This window comes from Eptesicus fuscus, chromosome 20 (assembly GCF_027574615.1).
Source record: "Eptesicus fuscus isolate TK198812 chromosome 20, DD_ASM_mEF_20220401, whole genome shotgun sequence".
NCBI lineage: Eukaryota > Metazoa > Chordata > Mammalia > Chiroptera > Vespertilionidae > Eptesicus > Eptesicus fuscus.
The window spans coordinates 24,139,875-24,159,022 of record NC_072492.1 but is presented as its reverse complement, the minus strand read 5'-3'; positions in this window follow the sequence as shown (position 1 = coordinate 24,159,022).

Below are 19,148 nucleotides of genomic sequence, written 5' to 3'. Positions count from 1 at the left end.
GTAAATTCCATCTATAGCTTGATCTTCGTTAATCAAGTAAAATGGGGAAAATGTGACCTTTATTCTAATGATACATTTACAGGGATTTAGTTTTAGACCTATCAGCCATTTGACTATTTCCCAGACTTGCCCTCATTGAAGAAACCTCAGGCATGTATTTGTGATGGATCTACATGTGGGAAACTGAACCTGAGTCACCTCTGGCTCAAATGAGATCATGGCCCTGAATGACCTAACACCAGGGGAGGTGCACACGCACTGTTTCCTGGTCCCTGTGCAAGTTTTGCATGCTTAGAATTTTTAAAGTCCATCTGCTTAACCCAAACAGAGAAAAATTCTCCAGTTTTCATTTGGTACTGACACTTTCATTAACCAGTCTGTAAAATGCATGTCATCTGTAGTGTGTGTGTGTGTGTGTGTGTGTGTGTGTGTGTGTGTATGTGTGTGTGTATTTTAAGACTATTTTTTTAAGAGCTGCTTTAGGTTCACAGTAAAAATGGGAGGATGGTCCAGAGATTTCCCAGATGCCCCCACACATGCTCAACTTCCTCCATTATGAACATCAGCCACCAGCATAGTATCTTTGTTACAATTGATGAACCTACATTGACACATCATGTTTCTCGAAGTCCACACTTTACCTTAGGGTTCACTCTTGGTGATGTACCCTATATGGTGATGTACATATGACAGGTATCCATCATTATAGTGTCAAACAGAATATTTGAACTGCCCCCCAAATTCTCCATGTTCCACCTACTCATCCCTTGCTCCTTCACTAGCTTTCATTTTTCAAAATTCTTTTTAAAATGAGTATAATTACAACTGCTTTGTAGGATTGACCATGAGGCTTAGCTGTAATGTTGCAAAGCCCACATAGGCATTTAATACATGGGAGCTATTGTTATTATTATTATTAAATAAGCAAAAATAATTAGTCTTCTATTATTCTGGCTTGGATCATTCTATTTTACCCACCAAATGGAGATTGGAGAAGATGGAGTTGGGGGTTAGAATCAAAGATTGTGGTGCCAGAGGGATCTGAGAGGTCCCAGTATGTTCAATCCAAGCCCTTTTATCAGATAAAGAGACTGAAGCCATGCTTGCCAAGTGTCTTGCTCTAGGTATCACACAGGGAAATATTACTTACAAATTACATTCCCTACAAAGAACACACTGCAATAAAAATAAAACTATGATTATACTACTGGCAATATTTCAAATTATTAAGCTAATAATTATAGTTTTTTATAGAGATGATCAGTGGGAAACTGAGGAGCAGAACTTTGTCTTTGGATCTTGCGTTTCAATTTGTTTTCTACATAAAAAAAGTTCTTAAATAAGCACAATGGCTTAACATTCCCAAAATACTAACTTCAAATGAATAGTATTTGCTTATGCTTTCGTATATAGCTCCTTGCGAATTTAAATATATAGAAAATACATTTGGTTCCAATTGTTAACATTTCATGCCTACCTAAAGAATATATATTCCCCTAGGAATGTGTTCTATAAAAAGGGAAATTAGTATCAACTCAGTAGTTTTAGCAAATTTAGGAAGAAAATAGCTGCTCCATTCTTTTTTATGCCATACATTTGCTGTATCATAAATGCATTTGGTAGGTTTGCAATGACAAAACCATATTTTTGGTGCCCTAAAATTCTGCTAAAGTAAAGTGGAAATCATTAGGCTAAGCAACTTGTTTTCATTACTTTCCATTCAAATCCAGTGTTCTCAGTCTGCGTTATTATTCAAGCCTATTGTGTGGGGCTTAGATGAAATCATTCATATAACTAAGGAGCACAGTTTAAAAAAATCATGTCCTCAGGTAACTGACACGTTTCCATCCTCGGTCCATCTTGGGGCAGTCATCACTTTGGGGCCTAAAGTGGAAGGAGGCAGGTTTATACCCTTTTATTCTTGTCAACTAATAGAAAATGTTCTATAGGAAGCCGTTTGCTAGTATGCTTAGCATGACCTAAATATCCAGAAAAGCAGAGAAGACCCCTGCCAAATGCAGCATGATTGCCCTTGATATATATCAGCTTTTTTTCTTCAAATACACCTACTAATAGGAAAAGTACAATACATAAAAATGAGGACCAGAGACACTCACTTGTATCTAACTGTTCATAATCTATGAGAATTGGAAACCCACAAAGGTAGCCCACTCTATCAGACAAATGTCTAAGTATCCATGACTCTGATTTAAAAATAATCAAGGAAGGGAAAATTGGGAAAAATATACTATATTATTTCTTTATTTTATATGCAATTTTTGTATAAGCATGTGTGAGGGAGATCAGTACTGGAGAAGTATGGACAATAATATTTTAAAAGTGTATGAAGCATTAATAAAATAATATATTTTCCCATGGGTGCCTATAAATGTGGTAAAATATAAATTAAATGCAGAGTGCATTTATAATAGTGGTTTCCTCTAGGGAAAGAGAAGGGACTGGAAAAGTGAACAAAGAGGATTTCAACTTGTGTATTTCGTATTTTAGTTTATGTAAAAAAATACATGAAACAAATGTATTTGTGTTAGCCAGTTTCTAGAAAAGTTGGTAAAGATTATCTAATTACCTCCCTTGTCCTTTCCTTTGGGGGGAAGATTTAAAGTTCCATGCTTTTTATTTTTTTTTCATAGCAAGAAATTTTTCCAGTGTTTTCTTCTTTGACTTTTAATTCTTGAAGCTCACTAAGCAGACACAGACAACAAAGAACCCAGGGATTTATATCTATCCATCAATCAGTTATTTTTATCTACCTATTCACTTATTCATTTTAATGCAGTTTTTACATGTACGCTTTTATTCTTTTAAATCTTCAGCTGCCTTTCTTCTGTTTGGGCACAGGGCAGCTCTTCAGGCACGTATAAAGCAGAGCTAATATAGCCTCCTTGAGAGAGAAGAGAAAGGCCCCCAGGGAGATTGAAACAGGTATCACCTCCGGTCACCCACATCCCAGTGGACCAGCTACAGGAGTAAGGCCTAATTCAATAGTTGCCATTGTCACTGGGGACACTGCTGGAAATTGGTTCCTATTAAGTTATCTGTATCAAGAGTAAAAAAAAAAAAAAAGTGTTTTTTATAATTTTATTTCTCCCCCGCTCACACAAAAATTGGTTCTTCAGACAAAAATGAGAGGTTAAAGAGATAAGTTGGGTACCATGGAAAGCCTCCACTCCTAATACTCAACTTGGCTGAAATACTTAAGATTGAAAAATCATTTTATTTAGTTTAACAAGCTGCTTTTTTAAAACAAGTGAATATGCTTCATTGACTTAATAAAGCTCCAAATCAGCCATTTACACAGTAGTGTGAATTATCTCATTTAGATAACATTTCCTTAATCAATTAAATGAGATTAGCCTCCCTGGGGGTAGAAGGGGGGAGATAGGAGGAATGAGAAGGAAAGCAACTTTGTCAAGTATTTATGTCCTATCATTATTTTATGGATTTCCCTCTTTCACCTAACACCAGCATTTTAGAATCTGCTAAGAAACAATAGTTTTGAAGGATAATTTGGAGAGACTATTTGAAATCAAGTCTGCCTCCCAAACCCAGGATAGTCAAGGTACGTATAGAGCAGTGATTTTCAAAGTGTGACCTCTTCAACAGCAGCAACATTACTGGAAACCTGTTAGAAATGCAAATTCTTGGACTAAGAAAAGAAATTTTGCTGGAATAGGCCCAACAATTTGTGTTTTAACAGGTGATTCCGTTTTTGAGCTCAGCTTTGAAAACCATTGGTACCAGAGTGTTCTGCTTTGGTTGGGTACATAGTGGACCATAAATAACAAAAAGAGTTCACTATGGAGACTGAGAGAGGAAGGGCATATTCAAATACAAGAGGCCAATAGTAAGGGAGATGGGTATGTACATGTTTTGTTTTTAACTGCAAAGCCTAGTAATTGGATCAAAATATCCAGTTCTTGTGTATATTCTGGATGTGCTGCTTCTGTTGCAACATCAGGCAATTTGTCCTATTATTTTCATTTTTATATTATAACTAGAGGCCTGGTGCATGAATTCATGACCAGTGGGATCCCTTGGCCTGTACTGCAGGATCAGGCCGAAACCAGCTCTCCGACATCCCACGAGGGCTCCTGAATTGTGAGAAGGTGCAGGCCAGGCCAAGGGACCCCAATGGTGTATGATTGGGGCTGGGGAGGGACCATGGGAGGGCTCCAGGGCATGTCTGGCCCATCTTGCTCAGTCCCGATTGGCTGGACCCCAGCAGCAAGCTAACCTACCAGTCAGCGTCTGCCCCTGGTGGTTAGTGCACATCATAGCGACTGGTTGATTGGTTGACTGTCTGCCCCCTGGTGGTCAGTACATGTCATAATCAGTGGTTGAGTGATCTTAGCATGTTGTTAGCATATTGCACTTTGATTGGTTGACTGGATGACCGGACACGTATCATATTAGGCTTTTATTATATGGGATAAATAGAGGCCGGGTGCATGAATTCATGCATGGGTGAGGTCCCCAGGGGGGGTGGTGGGCTGGGTTGCAATTAGCCCTCTGGGCAGGTGGTGGAATGCCCTTGCTGACCCGGGATCTGGATCTGTCCCGCTGACATTCACGCCGGTTGTCCAGAGCTACTTGGCGGCTGCTTTTATATTGTTTCTTCCTTGTGGAGCTTCTAGAGAGGGGAAGCGGCCACGGTGCCCAACGCCAACTTCCAGGAGGCCAGCGGCACTGTCAGGATCATGCGGGCGGTGCTGGTCTGTTGGTACCTGGCCTGTTCTCTGGAGATTGGACCTGTAGGATTACTACGGGAGTGAGTGGCTGCTGCTGGGTTGGTGGCCCGCCAGACTGACCACCAGGGGGCAGCTCCTGCATTGAGCGTCAGTGCGTATCATAGCGACTAGTCCTTCCAGTCCTTCGGTCATTTAGGCTTTTATATATATAGACTAGAGGCCCGATGCATGAAATTCATGCACTGGTTTCCCTCTGGCACCTGGGACCCAGCCTTCCCTCACGAACCAGGCTTCATCCAGAATGATGTCTGGACTAATTAGCATATTATGCTTTTATTATTATATATTATATAATTTGGATAGAAAGTAAATATTAAGTATAATATTTTAAGTTTTTAAATTATTTTAAGGATTTTTGTAATTTAAGATAAAGTATCATTGGTGCTTTTGAAGGCTTCTTTTTTTTCAACCTTAGATATACATAGTAATGAATTTTTGCTGATGCATCCAAACTTTGGGAATGCCCAGGGATGTATACTTGTGAATGCTAAGTCAGAAGTACTAAGTGAAGAAAGTTCCACCTGTTGAACTGAGTAGTACCATGCTCTACTCAACAAAGACACCTGGTAGAGAATAATGAAAACATAGGCTATAAATACATTGCTATGTTTTGGAAAAGTGCTTATAGTGGTAATAGAAATCCTGCTGCCCTATCATTCCATGCAACCATGTGGATTTTTATCATCCAAAAACCCACCCATTTTTTCCAATATCCAAACCAAAATACATACATACATATATATATATATATATATATATATATATATTCAGAAAACAAATAAGAGGAGATTTTAAATAGGAATGTCCAGTGACATCATTTTTTGGCAAAGCATTTTACATTTTTTAGAAAATGTGAAGATTTCTCTTCAAAATTTTCTGTGTAAGTTCATTGCAACCAGGAGTTTACATCTGTGAAAGCTCATCCAATAGGGCCATTTGATATCACTTAGCAAAGTGAAGCAGACTGCCAGATGTTGAACACACCCAGTCCATATATATATGGCCTCATTATGCTAATGGGGAAATTATGTTTTATGTATTTACAAAATCTTTAAGGTTTCCTCATGACCAGAAGTCCTACTGTGAGTTCTTTTCCTCATGACCAGAAGTCCTACTGTGAGTGGGACCAGGAGAGCTGTGTTAATTAACAGGTTAGATGATTGAAAATGTAAAAAGTTTAATTTGCAAAGGTCAAAGGTTTCCCACATTAACTGTAATTCTTAAAGCCGATGTGCTTTTTGTAAATAACTATTTTATTTTCATTTAACTGCTAATGAACCTTAAAAGATAATTTGTTAAAATGTGTGCAATAGAACCATTTAAATATTTTTCAAATTAAAAACAATCATCCCATCACACTTAGAAATGAAATAAGTAATGTGTTATGACCAAGAAGAACTGCATATGACCATGCTATCCATTAGCAGAACACAATGCATCAAGGCAAATAGGTTTATATGATGTGCTGAAATGTGATTGCTGGAGTAGTTTACATTATAATGATCTCAAATGTGTTTATTAGCATTTGAAAATATTAATGTTTATGTGAAAATCTGTAGCTTTTTTCCAAGCATATAGATAAGAAAGAAACAGGGTATATCTGGTGAATCATGAAACTAGTTGATGAAAATATTCACATGTGTGATGACATATGAAAAGAGGGAAGGGTGAATCCAAGCTTCACTAATAAATTTCCTGGCTACTAATATTCCCTGCATCGTCCTCAATTTGATTTTGAAACTGGTAACATTATAGAAGCATATTTTTCTGCTGACAGATATTTTTTAATCTACTAGGGGCCAACCCACTTTTCACAGGTATCCAGGAGTTTTGAGATTCATTGGTCCAGGTACCATATAAAAAAAGGTAATATATTTCCTCTTAAAATTGTAGTATTCCATCTTCCCACTCATCAAAATCAGATTTAAAAAAAAAGGTAAAAGTTGGAGGAAAGAAAACAAACATTTAAAGTTTCTATAAAACCAGTTCAAAAACTGGATAGGTCATACAGCCAATTCCAACTTCTTATTATGTAGCTAATCTATTCTTATGGTGACTTTTTTCTTGCTTGCCTCAACACCTTAAAATATATTGTGATATGTCATTGCCTTGCCTCTTAGAATATTTTTAACAAAGTACTTTTCATGTTAACAATGTCCAACTACTAACTAGAGGGCAATCTGTCAAATCCTTAGTGAACATGTCATCATATATTAGAATTTACTGGATGATCACATGCACTCTAGTATCATTGAAAAGCATTTATGTATCTGCTAGAATCCTGTTTTTAAGATAAAGGAAACGGAGTACTCTGTGGAACTTGGCTGTACTTTGAATCTGCTTCCTGGGGCCTTGCATCTTTGAGACAGTCAGTGGTATTTGGAATAGCTTCTCACCTCTAAAAGCAGCAGGTCTCCAGAAAAAAATATTCTAGTCTCGACTCACAGTTATTAAAATATTTAGCTGAACTGCTGCAAGTTTCTTTAGCAAAGGTCAGCATAATAAAAGCATCGTTGCAAAGTCCCCTAAACAAGGAGTGAAAGAGTACCCCTTAATAAACCATTTTCTTATCTACTTTCAGGGGTGATTTATTTGAATAGCAAAGCAAAGACGCCTTTTGTTGGTGAGGAGACGGTGAAAAGTCAGGCTCAGCAAAGAAATGGTTCAAGTAGACATGCTCCCCAATTATAGGAAGATTAAAAGAGCAATTAGTGTTTGTTTGGAATCAAGAGATTTGCAATGGTGACATTTCTGGTATTGTTACTGTAGGCAGCTGTCGGTGGGAGTGCCTACCAGGTTGGCCACTTTGGAGGAGCAGGCCACACAGGGCTTCTCAGAGGACACGGGAGTGCTGGGATCCAGAGGCACCCTGGGCACTTTAACTGGCTCCCTGGATGTGTGGGTGCAGTGTCCAGCATCAGGAAGAGGGCTGAAGGCTGCAGCATCCCGAGGCTTCCTATCTGCATGTCCTGTAGTCCCTCCCTCCCAACTACTTTAGATAGTCAGGGGGTCTCCCCCACTGTCCAGGATGGCGCAGGGGGAGGTTCTTACACCCAGCTCACCAGAAGCTAGAATGATGAAGGGACAAGGCCCACAAAAAGGAAAGATAGCAAAATATTTGGATAGAAAAAAAAAAATCTCTCCCCCCTCCCTATCCCTATAAGAACCACTGGCTTGAGCAGGAAGAGAGCATGGTCTTTGAGACAGGAGTCCACCATTCTCCCAGGTCATGGCACCTGAATAAAACCTCTTTCCTTTTGCACCAGCACCTGTCTCAGGAGTTTGGCTTCCATCGGAGCAGGCTGCTGAACCCGTCTTTTCAGTTACAGTATCAGAGTGGAAGAAGTGACAGATGAAACAAGTTTTAGAAATACCTGTAGAACCTTTGAACCTCACTGCTCGGTTCATGGTGCAATACTTGTTTTGAAGCTCTGTGAACTCCTGATGGCTAATTTGTGATATGGGGTCACAGGCAGCAACAACATTAATATGGACAGGGTTTCCAAATACACACAGGCTTCCTTCAGTGTTTGTTCTGCTGGGAAACTGAGGCTGCCCACTGGATACATCTATTGTGTCCCAATCCTGGCTACCTTTAGTCTCTTGTTCAGCTGCTGTTGGTTTCAACCCAGAACTTACCTGCATATTTCCATTATACCACTTTTGTCCTTTTTGGAGTAGGCACTTTTGTCCTATTTTGTCCTGTGCAAATTCATAGTTTGTCCTGTGCAAATTCATATAAAACTATTTGTTATATGAATTAAGCATTGGGTTTCTGCCTGTAATCTCTTAACATCTGAACCCTTGAGTGTACTTTTTTTTTGCCTTTGTCTTCCTATTCTCATCTTCAACCATGTAAGCTTTATCTCACCAGTTAGATGAGATAAAGAATGAAGGTGGCACCTTTAATTTTATTTTATTGATTGATTTTAGAGAAAGAGGAAGAAAGAGAGAAAGAGAAACATCAAATTGTTGCTCCACTTATTTATGCATTCATTGGTTGATTCTTATATGTGCCCTGACTGAGGATTGAACCCACAACCTTGGTGTATCAGGACAGCACTCTAACCAATCTAACCAACTCAGGTACCTGGCCAGGGCTAAGGAGGTGCCTATAATGTCACATGATATGAACTTAAATTAAGGAGGTCGATGGATGAGGAAAGCTTTATGGGAATGTATATCATTGCCTCATAGAATTTTTCCAAACCCCCAACTTGTTAAAAAGGACTATAGCTTTGCATAAAAATAAAAATGAGATGTTGGGGGCTGAGGGGCTCTAGGCTGTCCATTGTATAATCTGCTGATAGAATTTCTGTTGGTGGCAGTGTCTTTCTAAGGAAGCACTTGTGACAGTAAGACAGCTTTCATCATGTTGCACTGAATAGAAAAGAAATATATGTCAATGTATTTTTTTGAGACTGAATCTAAATAACATGCTTCATTTCCTATAAAAAAAACAAATCAGATAGATTGTAAAAAATATTCTGAATGCTAATTATGTGTTTTCAAGCTATCCAGGATCTCTAATTACTGATTTTTTAGACTAACTTTAAACTCCTGCTATTCTCTTTGTTTAGTTCCCTTTGAATTAAATGTATCCAATTAAATGACTGAGCCTAAAAGCACACTAAAATAATTAACAGCAAAATAAATAAGAAAAGAAAGAAAGGAAGGAAGGAAGGAAGGAAGGAAGGAAGGAAGGAAGGAAAGAAGGAAGGGAGGAAGGAAGGAAAGAAGGAAGAAAGTAGTTCAATAGAAGTATGCTATTCCTAATAAACGAAAATGGTCTACTTAAATGACAATGTCTATTTAAATGACATCAAGATTTCTATGGAAGCTAATGTCCATGGCTTCCCTCTGCCCAAACCTTGCCTCCTTTTAAAGTAACTAGGGATTTGCAGTGTGCTAGACTTCATGGGGTGGGAGGGCTGTTGTACAAGAGTTCAAGAGAGAAGCTCCTCCATGTGATCAGGGGGAACCTGCCCAGGATCTTTAAAATCCCCAAATCAATAAATCCTTGGTAATTCCCGTGAGTGTGTAGTGAGCGTGTTTGGTAAGAAAGAGAAATACAACTTCACTTGTAATTTAAGACTGACTGGCAATCAATAAGTCTCAACTGGACAAAAGGAATCGCAACAAACAGAACAACACAAAAAGATAAGGACATCTCTGAGGCCATGTATATCTCAAGAAGAGAAGAAAAAAGACTTTCATGTTGTGGAGTAAAAGGACATGAGCGTCTCTAATGCTGCTCTGACAATGGCCACGCTTCTCAAAAGTCTAGCAAGTCTAGTTCAGTTTATTTCAATACACACTAAAAATCAACTCATGGACTAGGTTTTAGGTGAGGTGCTAGTTATATAAATATGAATAAGGTATGATTCCTATCCTGAAGAAGCTTAAAGTAAAGAGACAGATGGTAACACCCAGCAAAAAGAGTGAGTAGTGGGCTTCCAGGGGATGTGGGAACAAGGAAGGGGCACTCAACACGAGGGGTTATTCTAGGCAGTTTTAATTACTTCATTTGTATCCATTCGCATACTGTTTTTGCTAAAACCCTCAGAAGAATGTTTTGATACAACCACCATCATGCAATCACAACGTTGTGCCAGATATCTTTCTTCTCTAGAATTCAAGGTTTCATCTATATATATAAAAGCCTAAGCGACTGTCCAACCGACTGACCATCCTACTGGTAGCTATGATGCACAATGACCACCAGGGGGCAGACACTCAATGCAGGAGCTGCCAAGCTGCAGTGACTTGGCACCTGCGATTCTCGGATGATGCACCCGGAACCAGAGAGAGGGGAGCCTAATTCTAGGGTGTGTCATTCAAGAACCACCCTCTCACAACCCAGGACCCCTTAGGGGATGTTGGAGAGCCAATTTCGGCCCAATCCCCAGCGGCCAGGCCGAGGGACCCCACCGGTGCACGAATCCCCTAGTTTTCATTTATTAAATTCTGATCAAACATTTTCTTCACCCATTCATTCATCCATTGATGTTTATCAAGCACCTACTTAAGGGTGAACATTTTATGAATTATACTTATTTGTGTATTTTTTAGTAGCATTTTTTAAAAATATCTAAACAATCTCAATTCTTGGTATGTGATTGATTGTGAAGTGAGGGGGCACCTACAGCAGAGCTAAGTTCAACATTTCAACTTCTTCATATTTAAGTGATAATGAGAGATCCTGAATAATAAAGGAATGGTATTTTTCACTAACTCTTATATTCCTTCTGCTAAAGATATTTCTTTTGCCATTATATGCACTAAATGAGCAAGTTTGAGGGCTAAAGTCAAGAAGGGATGTTTAGGAATGGTAAGACATATGGTGGGATTTTTAATATCACAAATTTCATTCTTTATAGCCTAAAGTGTGTGGCTTCCCCAAACTCAGTTTTCATTTAAAAAAATGTAACAACAGATGTTTACCTAGAGTTTGCCATATGGCCAAATGTGATTCATTTACACAAATTTTTCACATTCACAATAGACTTCTGAGAGATGCTACTATGTCCCCAAGTGAAACCACCTAATTCTAATGAGAATTTCAATGGGTTCTCTATTGAAATAGTCCAAGGACAGAGCTCCATTCTCCATGCTATCTAGGTACAAACCTACAGAATTAGTAGCGAATGATTGCTGGAGATGGAAGTGCTGTGTGGATACTTTATGTGGTTCCCGTTGCCAGGGCAACACCATCCTTTGTTTCCATTCAAACTGCAGCTTTATTAGAAGCCTGGATCTCAGGTATACTAGAAGCAGTTACGATATCAGAAATAAAAGAAAGCAGGTAGACTTTGAGGAAATATTAAAAACATAAACTAACAAAAAAAAACACCCAAAACTATTACTTCCAAGGCCTTTCTATTTCTTTTTAAAATTTCTTCACAGAGACAACTTAGAGTTCTTTTCCCTCCAAAAACATTTATAATATAAAGCCTAGAAATTATTTTTTGCAAGATGTATACACACAGATTTTTTTTCTGCATTACTGAACAACAGTATCAGTACATCATGATAATTTGAACCCTTTCTGAAATTTCAAGATATTGCCCAGAAATTTCAAAAATGTGGGGTTTTGAAATTTAAGGGAAGGTGAAATTCATAAAGACCAATTGGCTGCCAATAGGAAATGGGAAAACATATGAGCAGAAAGGTGCTTTAGTCTAGAAGACAGCGAGTTGAAATGTAGAATGACACCAAGCACCAGAACTGAACAGGGTGGAGGAGTCCTGAGTTCCAGTCCCACCTGTCCACTACTCCCTGTGAACCAAAGTAAATGAGATTTGGTTTTTGTGACTGTGGTTTTCCTTTTCTTAAAATGATCTAGGACAAGATCATTTTTCTCTGTTTTATTAAGAGATGTACACACGCGCACACACACAAACACATACAGACAGAGATGTTCAGGTAAATTTGAGAAATGCCAACTAAAATGTCCTGTAATGTTCACAATATGCCAGATAATGTTTTTCATATATGTTAACTAATTTAAATTCTCACAAGAATCTTCTTTGATGTAGGCATTACTATTATCTTGAGGAATCAGACACAGAGAAGTTAAGTAACTTTCTCCAGTTCATGAAAATAGTAAGAAGCAAAGCTGGGCTTCGAATACACTCAGTCTAATCCATGGTCTTTTAAACTATTCTACTGTATTTCCTTTCACAGATAAATAGATCTCCTTCTTATTCTTACAAGATTTTCCATTCCTTTGACATTCCTACTCTTGTATAAATCTCTAACAGGGAAATGTATATTAGGCAAAGTTTTTCAAACATGTTGGCCCCTGGATATTTTTTCACAGGATGTTGCTGGGGACTGTGGAACACACTTTGAGAAATGCTGGGCTAGACAGTCCACATCACTTGTATTTCTTGCAAGAGATGATCCTGAGAATAAGCTGAGAATTTCATACTGTATAGGATTCCAACATGGTTGCCTCTGATATTAGCATTTTATTAAGAATTTTAACAAATATTAAACTATGAATTTGCAACTTTAGTAATGATTTCAGTTACCTTCCTCCTATATGTATTAAATTTTTATTTTCTATAATTTTTTAGGTCATGTTATCTAGAACATTGCTTTTATTCAAAGCTTCCAAGTGAATTCAACTATGAATCAATAAAAATGACAAAGATAAAAATTTGCTGTATCTACGAAAGCATATTCTATAGGCAAATATAAATATATTTCGAATATCCATTATTTTCTGTTTACTACAGACTTGTTTATCACCATTGCACCTAGTAACAGAGAATGACAATTGATGACTTAGGTTGAACAAATATGGGGAGAGTAATTTAAAAAATATTCCTTAATAGAACACCATAGGGCAGTTTTCTTTCTATTCTCAAAATACAGACTTGGAATGCAAGGCAATATAAGCTCCGAAGGAAGAGGCTTGGAACAAGAGATTCTTTTCATTTTTTCTTCCTTTAAGTGATTTTTCTTTAGGATGTACAGATCTTGTTACATTTCATTAATTCTTGAGAAGGGAATAGAGTTTCATTATGTTGTGGTAGTGTCCTATAACACTGGCTGATTTCGAGATTCAAATCCCAAACATTTCAGTATCAATGCTGCATTGATAGAGAAATGAATGGAGAAATCTGGCCTAACCAAAATAGAGCACCCACATTTGAAGTTTTCAGTTATTTATCTGGGACTCAATTTCTGGTACATGTAAGCAAAAAAGTAAACTCAAAAGCATTTGGCCTTTCATTTATGAAAAACAACCCCTCTGCTGTAGGGTAACACCTAAGTTTGCCAAATATTTCTTTAAAAAAGCAGCAACAACAAATATTTCCTATTCGTCACAGAATGTAGAAGATAAGGGGGAGGAGGCTGGAGTTAGGGAGACCAGTTAAAGAGAATTTGCTAAAGTGTATATGACAGACACACACGATATGATTGTCACTGTGAAAAATGCTTTTAAGCCAATATTTCTTGGTCCAAAATTATTAACTTTGTCTCAAAGTATGGCTTTATAAAAGTTAAATTTGCCATTGCTGATTTGTTGATGCTTTCACTTAGTCACTTATTTAAGCTCATCATTAGTTTAATGCAGTCAACTTTTAAGTGAAACATAATATTGGATTTCTAATTCAGTGTTAATTGACTTTGCAGCAAAGATATTTGGACCTTGATGTAATCAATTACGATCTTTCAATCTTTTACTTTTCTTTCATTGATTCACATTAGTAAAATATCCAAGGCAGGCCTATCTGATATTGAATCAGAATGACCTGCTTTTCTAAATTAAAAAGGCAATTAAAAAACAACAACCCGCCACCTCTACTGAAAATTGGTGTAAATGAGAAGCATGACCCCAAGGCAGTTTCTAACTGTACAGTTGTCAGAACCTTACAGTCCTGGTGTAAGTCCATTTTTGTTTAATAAAACTTGAATAAATTACCATGTCTACAATGTGGCATCCCTTACTGTAAACTTTAAAAAAATCAAAAACATTACTCAAGAATTTAAAAGCAATAGCTTGAATTAAAGAGTAACTTCTTGTGAACTATAAACCTCGCTGAGTTTTTTGTTTGTTTGTTTGTTTTTTGCTTAGAGATAAGCAATAAAAATGTCCAGGAAAGCTATATAAACATATCGCCTTTGGTTTATGCCTAAATTAAAAGCAACCAAATAAATGAGTTCCAAATTTGGCAAGAAAATTGCGTTAGCATGAAAGTGGAATAATTCAAAAGGAGAGAGGAAATAAGATATTTCTCAGCAAAATGATCACTTGTGCCTAAATGGTTGGTATGTGAAGGGTCTCTTCTGCTGACCTCTGTAATTAAGGAAATAGTATGTCATGTCATGGTGATTGTTGAGAAACACCAGTTCTTTCCATTTTAAGCATCAATCTTGCAGAAGGGGCAACTGACTGGGATTTGGCTGTAGGTTAGTGGTAATTCCTTTAAGCTTCTAATTCTGACATATGACCCCAGCTAAATGAATTTGTCCTGTTTAGGTGGTGGTATATATTAGTTTTTTTTTTTTTTGCCTTTTATATTGTGTCTGCCAGTTTGCAGATCATGATTCTGATCAGATCATGATTTTTTTTTTCCTTATGCCTCAAATATTGATTTCAGGGCTCTGTTTTCTTCATGAAGCACACCAATTATCCCTTTGTTGCCTCTCCATTTTATTTCTTATAAAACTTTTATCTCATCACCATCTCTTTGCTTCTTTCCCTCCACCTTTTTGAAGTGTTTTCCAACTGTTGACCATTTTCATCTCTTACTTGGTTTTCTTTAGAGTCAGCTCAAAACATCATGCTTTAGTGCAGTGATGGGCAACCTTTTGAGCTTGGTGTGTCAAACTTCGCCAAAAAACTGAGCGTAACTAGGGTAGTGTGTCACTTTGAGGAAAAAACATTATTTCACAAATGTTTCATCCTGAGGAGCAGCAAATATTTCATCCTCGGCATGCGGCCGCCTCAGAGGCCGCGTGTCATCAGAAATGGCTACACGTGTCAGTGCTGACACGCGTGTCATAGGTTCGCCATCACTGCTTTAGTGGGTCATTTTGAATTCTAATTTAGCACTTCCTTTTAAAACACTGGTGCGTACTCTATAGCATGTACTTTTTTATAATGGATTATAATATTTAATGTATTAGAGTGACATTAGTTAATAAGATTATAGAGATTTCAAGTATACAATCCTATCTGTATATTGCATTGTGTTCCCACCACCCAAAGTCAAATTTTATTCTGTCACCATATATTTGACCCCCTTTACCCTTTACTAACACCCACCCCCCTTTCCTCTGGTAAACACCATAATGCTGTCTGTATTTATGTATTTTTTTTAGTTTTTCTTGTTTGTTCTTTTGTTGCTTTCAGTATTGTATCCCACATATGAGTAAAATCATATGGTTTTTAACTTTTTCTTTGTTTTCTCACTTTTTTACTCTGTCAGTCTTCTTTATCTCTCATTGTATGGCCATTCATGTTTTAGAGAATCCATCCATGTTGAATATTTCCTCTTAAGTTTTATCAGTCTCTTATGATCTGCAGTATTTAGAAATATGTCTTTAAAACTCATTTAAAGACTTATGTGTTCATTTTCTTCTGTAATGCTAATGAATCATTTGGTAGGACCAATTATTTGCTTAACTTTTTCATCCTTTATTGAATTTCTTTTTTTTTTTTTCCTAATGGTGGCTCATTGGGCTCAACTTATCAGGAAATTTTGACCTTCCTTCAATGAATAGAAGGTGTAGAATTCTCTGTTTTCTTGTTTTTGTGAAGTATTAATGGTCAGTAATCAGGGTAAGCCTCCTCACCCTTTTGGCTCCCCACATTCTTTATGGTAGATTAAATTCGTGTTGCCAATTCTTTCTCCTTTTCTGTATTCGAATTATACATCACTATCTTTTGCCTTCTGACTTTACATCACTTCCAAAATATTTAATAATAGAGAAATGTTTTTAAAATTCAAATAAGATCTCTCAGCTATAAAAGAAGGAAAGGAGAAGTAGCTTGTAATGGTTACCGCTCCAGAATATGTATCACAATCCACTGGACTGGGAGAGTTTTACAAGCGATGGGGCTAGAAGGTCTTAGATGGTGGGACTTCTGTGGATACAATTTTCTGTCTCTGTACTATGTTGTTGGTGAGCCAACATGGCTATCCCAGATCCTGCCTCCTGGGTAGAGAACTTTTTGTGCTGTTTCTTACTGTTTTCACCCAACAGCAGGTTTCATTATTTGTGTCCTAGAGCAGTACTATCCAACAGATAGAAACATTCTTTGGCACCAACTGATGTGTTAGCCATGAGCCACATTTACACTTGAAATGTGACTAGTGTGACAGAGGAATGGGATCTTTAATATTTTAAATTTAAATAAATTGAAATGTAATAGCCACACATGGTTAGTTGCTGCCGTTAGTAGTGCAGCCACATAACATGTTTTATGGATTCGTCAGCCCAGTTTTTTTGATGAAAATGGAAAGTTTGAGGATGAGCTTGTGCTGGGGGAGACCAATCATATATACACCTCGGCATGTCTGAGGTTTTCTGGCAATCCAACTCTCTCAAACCCAACTAAAATGCAAGATGACTTCAGTATTTGAGCTTCAGTTGTCAGATGACAAATTACAAAACATTGCTTAGCCATAGCCTTAACTCTATTTACCTCACTCTTTGAAATAGTAATGGTCTGGAGGAAAATGCCTTTGTCCTTATGGCCTTGGCTTAAGAGCTTTTCTCTTTGCCTCAGCCTGATTTCTCCCTTGATTGGGATACCAACACAAAGAGAATCTGCTCTCTGCCCATAGGCTGCATCCCACTCTATCAATGCAGATTACAGTGAGGCCTTATTACCTTTGCCTGGCAGAGCACGCTTGGGGTAGATGTCTATAGAGTATAGGCTTTGCCAATTCCTCTGGCTCCCTCAATATCTACTCTTCTGAGCAGCACATTCATTTAGAATGTGGAGGAGAATTTGGCTCATGCAATTTAATAGGCACACGATTCTCTGATGTTAGTTGGACTGGGACCATTGGCTATTGTCTGAAAAGTGAGCAAAATGCTTTTCCTGCCCTTCTCTGTCTGCACTCAGAAGTGCTAGCTTATCCTTCTCATGCTGAACGATGTAAGAAGGAGCCAACAGACTCTAACACCTGACATTATTCTACCAAATGCTCCAAAACTTCAGCTATAATGAACCCAATATCTGAGTCCTTGAATCAATAGATGTTGATCTTAATAATGACTTTTTGTTGCCTATCATAGATTGCTCAGTGGATGGATGTGTCTGTCATTTGCATATTACTTTTATTTTGCAGATAGCCATGTTCATATTAGCCAGGACTTTTTGTTGCTAAAATGAAGACAAGACTATTATTGACTTAGGGAAAACTTGAGATCTACTGTTTTATATAAACAAAGTTAATGGAAAGTGGGGTTCTGTGAACCATGGACTGAATGCTGTCAAGACTCCCTCTTCATTCTTCATCTCTTTCTCCCTTCTTGTCAGCCTCATTCTCATATTTCAGTTTTCTCAATGACCTTACCCATTTCCAGGCTCACATTTCCCACCTCTGTTGCTATAGAAAAGTATTTTTAAATTTATTCTAATTTGAAAACTCCCGAGAAAATACTCTGCTTGAATCATATGCTGTCACCACTCTTTTCTTTCTCTCTCCTAATACCACCAACCCTTGTGGCCTCAGAAAAGGTTGCAATTCTTACTAAAACTACTTATTTTAGTGAGCTAAGGGACAAAATTTCCCCAAATGAAGGAATCAATTTCTAGAAAGAAAAGAGGTTTTTATAAGAAATGTATTAAAACATTAGAAAAGACTGAATCTAGACTATTTGTCATGTTAGACCTCAAATCAGAGTTCCCAGGACTCTGAATACAATATTCTCTGAGAACAAAAAGGAGAGACTTTTGTTGAAATCAAACATCCAGAACTCTTGTGTCAGCCTTTCCTTTCTCCTAGTTTGGAACCTACAGAAGGGAATGGAATTAGAATGTAGTGCAATCTGTGCTGCTCACCTAAACCGATGTCTACTCAAGCATTTTGGAAATAATGGGGGGAATTTTTACCTTTTGTTAAAAGTCATTATGAAGTTTCTAGAAAATTCCCTCAATCAAGACAGGTACGTTCTGAATTGCTGAATTTGCTCTATGAGATAGTTCTGTAAAAAATAGTGTGCAGACTTCAGCCCCATTGGACTCTGCTTACTGGGCAAGTGGACTCCCTGCTCTTGATTTTTTCCCCTCCCATTCCCAGGTTAATCATTTCCTTGAACATACTTGTCTTTGACTCAATCTGTATGTCATTTATATGCACTTTGATTTTTCCCCTCCTGTTTTATATTTCCCCCCAAATAGGCAAACTGTTCCCTGCTCTTACACTTGCAAACTGATTCCTATATCCTTTGACCACCAGAGACTTAGCTTTTGGAATCACCCCTGCTCTATTAACTCATTCCCATGAGCATTAAACATGTTTGAGTCTTCACCATGTTTCTCTTTGCTCCCTTTAAAGCACAGGCAGTAAATTCTTATAGCAATATTTTTTTTTTCTGATACATCTCTTCAAGCAAGGGAAACAAAAAAATAAGTAAACAAATGGGATTACATCAAGCTAAAAAGTTTTTACACAGCAAAGGAAACCATCAGCAAAATAGACCACCCACTGAATGGGAGAACGTATTTGCCAATGATACATCTGTGAAGGGGTTAATATCCAGATTTAATAAAATCAATTTTACCAGTTCAGGCTGTGTTTAAAGTTCTGCATGTGAAAGCACATATAAATACAGACTAGGATTAATATCAAATGTGAATTTAAGGAATATAAAACCCATTAACTAAATTTATTCTGTCAGCAATTA